Consider the following 5460-nt stretch of genomic DNA (forward strand, 5'->3'; position numbering starts at 1 on the left):
CAGACAGGCTTGGAGGAGAGTATAGAAGAAAGAATAGCAGAAAGGACAGTCACAAGAGTAAAAAGACAGACAAAAATAGGATATGACATATGAAAACCAAAGAATAAAATGAAGGAAATAAACAATGCATTTACAGTATATCATTGAATGTGAATGGATTAAACTCCTCAATCAAAAGATACTGGCTGAGAGAATGGATAAAGAAAACATGAGCCATCCAAATGCTGCCTACAAAAGACTCACCTTAGACCCAGGAATACAAACCAGCTGAAAGTGAAAGATTGGAAAAAGGTACTCCACGCAAATAGTAATGAAAAAAGAACAGGGTTAACTACGCTAATATCAAACAAAATCGACTTTTTTTTCCCCCATTGTCAGTCTTTTTATTGTTTTTTTTTTTGTTTTTATTTGGGGGTTCCTTACTGGTCCTGTGTCCACCAGAGCAGCCAGGACCAAGAGAAGAGGGGAAGGAGACGGGTGGGCACAGGGTGGGGTCATCTCCACAACATTCCATTTATACACAGAACTAAACAGACAAGCACAGAATCACTATTGCGGTTAGAAGTTGGCAGCACGGGAAGGGCGAGGAAGGAATGGATGAGGAGAAGATGTCAGTCATTAAAAAAATACATAGGCCCTCCCAAATTGGGGTGCCTGGGGGTGGGGTGGGACTTGGTCTGCTTCAACCCGAAAGGAATCAGAAGATAAAAGAAGTTTGGGGAGACCAGAACTGCCAGGAGTGGGGGGAGAAGGAAGGTCCAGGGGGTAGGGGGACTGCTTGGCAACTGGGGTGAAAGGACTGCCCTCCCCCTGCTGGGATTGCCCCAGCCCCTCTGGTCTGGCAGGAAGGGGGCAGCCTGCAACCCCCATGGTCAGGTCTGGGGCTGCCGGATGCCCCAGGCAGGGGACTGGAGGGGCTCGCAAAGGCTTGCCCTCCAGGGAGATGACAGTACTGTCCCCCAGCTTCTCTGCCAGGGCGCAGCAGTCCTTGACCTCCTCGTAGCAGCTTGTAATTCATGCTTGATTCCTGTCGGTTTCTTCCTGATGGCATCCTTGGACCCAGCATAGATCATTTTGCTCTTGAGGGGTGCACACTCAGGGGCCCAGAAAATAAACACCAGGCCCTCCTTCTTGCTCCCCTTGGTCTCACAGGTTGCGTCACAGAGGGCGTAATGGCAGTCCTTGTCTGGCAGCACCTTCACGAAGGCGGTGTCGGGGTCGTCAACGGTGTGGCCCACATCACCTACCAGGGTCTCCTTGCCCTCTTCCAGGAGGACGTTCTTTTTGTCCTCACTCAGACAGAAAAGCGCAGCCTTCTTGCGCTTCTTCACCTCCTCTGATGTTGATGACTTGCGCACCTTCGAGTCGTTGAACGCCCTGATGACGCCGGAGGCCACGTTTCTGGAAGCGCAAGGGGTGGAGGAGGCAGACCCAGCCGAGGCGAGCCGCTACCACCGCTGCCGGAATCCGACTGAGCGCCCAAAACCGACTTTAAGTTCAAAACAGTTGTAAGCGATATAGAAGGCCATTATATATTAGTGAAAGGGACAATCCTCCAGGAAGATACAGCAGTCATAAATACCTGTGCACCTAACCAGGGTGCCCCAAAATACGTGAGACAAACTCTGGCAAAACTGAGGGGAGAAACAGACATCTCTACAGTAATAGTTGGAGACTTCAACACCCCACTCACATCATTAGATAGAACAACTAAACAGAAGATCAACAAGAAACAGAGAACTTGAGCACCATGATAAACGACTTAGACCTAACAGACATATACAGAAGGCTGCATCCCAATGCGGCAGGTTCTACATCCCTCTCAAGTGCCTGTGGATCCTTCTCCAGGAGAGACCACGTGTTGGGTCACAAGAAAACAAAATGCCTGAAATTACACAAAGCACCTTCTCAGATCATAATGGAATGAAACTGGAAATCTTTAATAAATGGTGTATTAGTCAGCCAAAGGGGTGCTGATGCGATATAACAGAAATATGTTGGCTTCTATAAAGGGTATTTATAGAAGCTTCCAGTTACCAGGCCATAAAGTGTAAGTTACTTCCCTCACTAAAGTCTGTTGCCACGTGTTGGAGCAAATGGCTGCCAACGTCTGCGAGGGCTCAGCCTGCTTTCTTCTTCCAAAGGCTCTGTGGCCCCACCTTCTTCCAGTAGGTTTGTCTCTTTCCTAGGGCTTGTTTCTCTCTGGACTCAGCTGCTCTTCTCTCCACAAGGCCACGTGTAGACTACCAGGCTCTCTCTCTTCCTGGGGCCTCTGCCATGTCTTTGGAGCTGTCTCTATTCCTCTGTGTTCTTCTCCCGCATACTTCCTGGGGCTCCAGCATAAAAACTCCAGCTAACTCCTCTGCCATGTGGTTTTCTCTGAGTTCCCAACCACCGAAGGGGCAGGGACTAAAGTCCGACTGACGTGACCCAATCAAAGCTATAATCATTATTAAACGTGAAACCTCTGAATCCAGTACAATCTAATATCCCAGAGGAACAGACTGGTTTACAAATAGAAACCAATATCTATTTTTGAAATTTATAAACAATATCAAACTGCTACAGGTGGGAAAGGGGAAATTTTGCAAATGTGTGGAGGCTAAACAACACACTCCTAAACAATCAGTGGGTCAAAGAAGAAATTATAAGTGAAATTAGTAAATATATTGCAACAATGAAAACTAGAACACAACAAAAGTTATGGGATACAGCAAAAGCAGATTTGAGAGGGAAATTTATAGCACTAAATGCCTGTATTAAGGAAGAAAGAGCTAACCTTGAATATTTAACTAAAAAACTAGAGAAACTAGAAAAAGGACAGAAACCAAACCCAAAGCTAGCAGTAGGAAAGAAATTATAAAGATTAAACAGAAATAAATGAAATTGAGAACAAAAAACCATAGAGAAAATCAACATTACCAAAAGCTGGTTCTTTGAGAAGATAAATAAAATTGACAAACCCCAAGCCAGACTAACAAAGAAAAAAAAAGAGAGAAAATTCAAATAAATACAATCAGAGGGAAGCAGTTGAGGCTCAACTGATAGAGCGTCCACCTACTATATGGAGGGTCCAGGGTTTGAGACCCAGGGCCTCCTGACCCATGTGGTGAGCTGGCCCACGCGCAGTGCTGCTGCATGCAAGGAGTACTGTGCCACTCAGGGATGTCCCCCACGTAGGGGAGCTCTACATGCAAGGAGTACGCCCTGCAAGGAGAGCGGCCCCATGCGACAAAAGCGCAGCCCACCCAGGAGTGGCACTGCACACACAGACAGCTGATGCAGCAAGATGATGCAACAAAAAAGGGATGCAGTTTCCCAGTGCCACTGGATAATGCAAGCAGCCACAGAAGAACACACAGTGAATAGACACAGAGAGCAGATATTGGGGGGGGGGGGGGGGAAGGAAAGAAAGAAATCTTAAAAAAAAAAAATAAACACAATCACAAATTACAAGGGGGATGTTATGACTGACCTCACAGAAATAAAGAGGATTATAAGAGGATATTATGAGAAACTATACACCAACAAACTAGACAACCTAGATGAAATGGACAAATTCCTAGAAACATACAACCTACAGTGATGCTGCAAGAAATACAAGAACTTAACAAACCAATCACATTTAAAGAGATTGAATCCATCATCAAAAATCTCCCAGCAAAGAAAAGTCCAGGACCAGATGGCCTTACAGGGGAATTTTATCAAGCATTTCAAAATAATTAACATCAATCCTGTTTAAACTCGTGTAAAAAATTTGAAGAGGAGGGAAAATTACTGAACACAATTTATGAAACCAACATCACCCTAATATAAAGTCAGATAAAGATACTACTAGAAAAAAAATTACAGACCAGTCACTCTAAGGAACATAGATGCAAAAATTCTCAACAAAATACTTGCAAATGGAATCCAACACCGTATCAAAAGATTTATACATCATGACCAAGTGGGATTTATTCCTGGTATGCAAGGCTATTTCAACATAAGAAAATCAGGGAAGTGGATTTGGCTCAACTGATAGAGCATCCACCTACCACACGGGAGGGCCAGAGTTCAAACCCAGGGCCTCCTGACCCATCTGGTGTGCTGACCCATGCATAGTGCTGATGCGAGCAAGGAGTGCTGTGCCACTCAGGGGTGTCCCTCACATAGGGGAGCCCCACGCGCAAGGAGTGCACCCCATAAGGAGAACTGCCCTGCGTGAAAAAAGTGCAGCCTGCCCAGGAGTGGTGCTGCACACACGGAGAGCTGACACAGCAAGATGACGCAACAAAAAGAGACACTGATTCCAGTTGCCACTGACAAGAATACAAGCAGACACAGAAGAACACACAGCAACTGGACATAGAGGGCAGACAACTAGGGTGGGAAGGAAGGGGAGAGAAATAAAAAATAAATCAATCTAAAAAAAAAAAGAAAATCAAAGAACATAATATACCACATTAACAAACTGAAGGAAAAATACACATGATAATCTCAATTAACGCAGAAAAGGCATTCAACAAAATCCAGCATCCTTTTTTGGACAAAACACTTCAAAAGACAGAAATAGAAGGAACATTCCTCAGTATGATAAAAGGTATATATAAAAAAAATCACAGCCAACATCGTACGCATTGGGGAAAGGTTGGAAGCTTTCTCTCTATGATCCAGAACAAGACGGGGACGCCCCCTGTCACCATCGTTATTCAACAGTGTGCTAGAAGTTCTAGCAGGGCAATTAGACAAGAAAAAAAAATTAAAGGCATCCAAATAGGAAAAGAGGAAGTAAAACTTTCATTACTTGTGGATGACATGATTCTGTATTTTGAAAATTCTGAAGTGTCCACAACAAAGCTCCTTGAGCTAATGAGTTCATCAAAGTGGCGGAATACAAGATCAACACTCAAAATCAGTAATGTTTTGTACATGAGAACTGAACAATTTGAGGAGAAAATCATAGGAAAAATTCCATTTAAAATAGCATATATTAAAGATTTTATTTATCTCTCCCCTTCCCCCCACCAGCCTCAGTTGTCTGTTCTCTGTGTCTATTTGCTGTGTGTTCTTCTTTGTCTGCTTCTGTTGTTGTCAGCAGCACGGGAATCTGTGTTTTTGTTGTGTCATCTTGTTGTGTCAGCTCTCCGTGTATGTGGCATCATTCCTGGGCAGGCTGCACTTTCTTTGGCACTGGGCGGCTCTCCTTATGGGGTGCACTCCTTGCACATGGGGCTCCCCTACGTGGGGACACCCCTGCATGGCACGGCACTCCTTGGGCGCATCAGCACTGCGCATGGGCCAGCTCCACACAGTCGAGGCCCAGGGTTTGAACCGCGGACCTCCCATGTGGTAGACGGACGCCCGATACTGGGCCAAGTTTGCTTCCCTATGGTCAACTTGTTTTTGACAAACCTACAAAGTCAGTATTAATGGGACAAAACAATCTCTTCAACAAATGGTGCCGGGAAAATTGAATAT

General features: G+C 45.0%; 1 pseudogene; it reads right to left on the reverse strand.

Annotated features, from left to right (window-relative positions):
- Positions 1-489: 489 nt before the first annotated feature.
- On the reverse strand, positions 490-4611 carry LOC131279844 (cofilin-1 pseudogene; annotated as a pseudogene).
- Positions 4612-5460: the final 849 nt, after the last annotated feature.

Source organism: Dasypus novemcinctus, chromosome 1 (genome assembly GCF_030445035.2).
Source record: "Dasypus novemcinctus isolate mDasNov1 chromosome 1, mDasNov1.1.hap2, whole genome shotgun sequence".
Classification (NCBI taxonomy): Eukaryota; Metazoa; Chordata; class Mammalia; order Cingulata; family Dasypodidae; genus Dasypus; species Dasypus novemcinctus.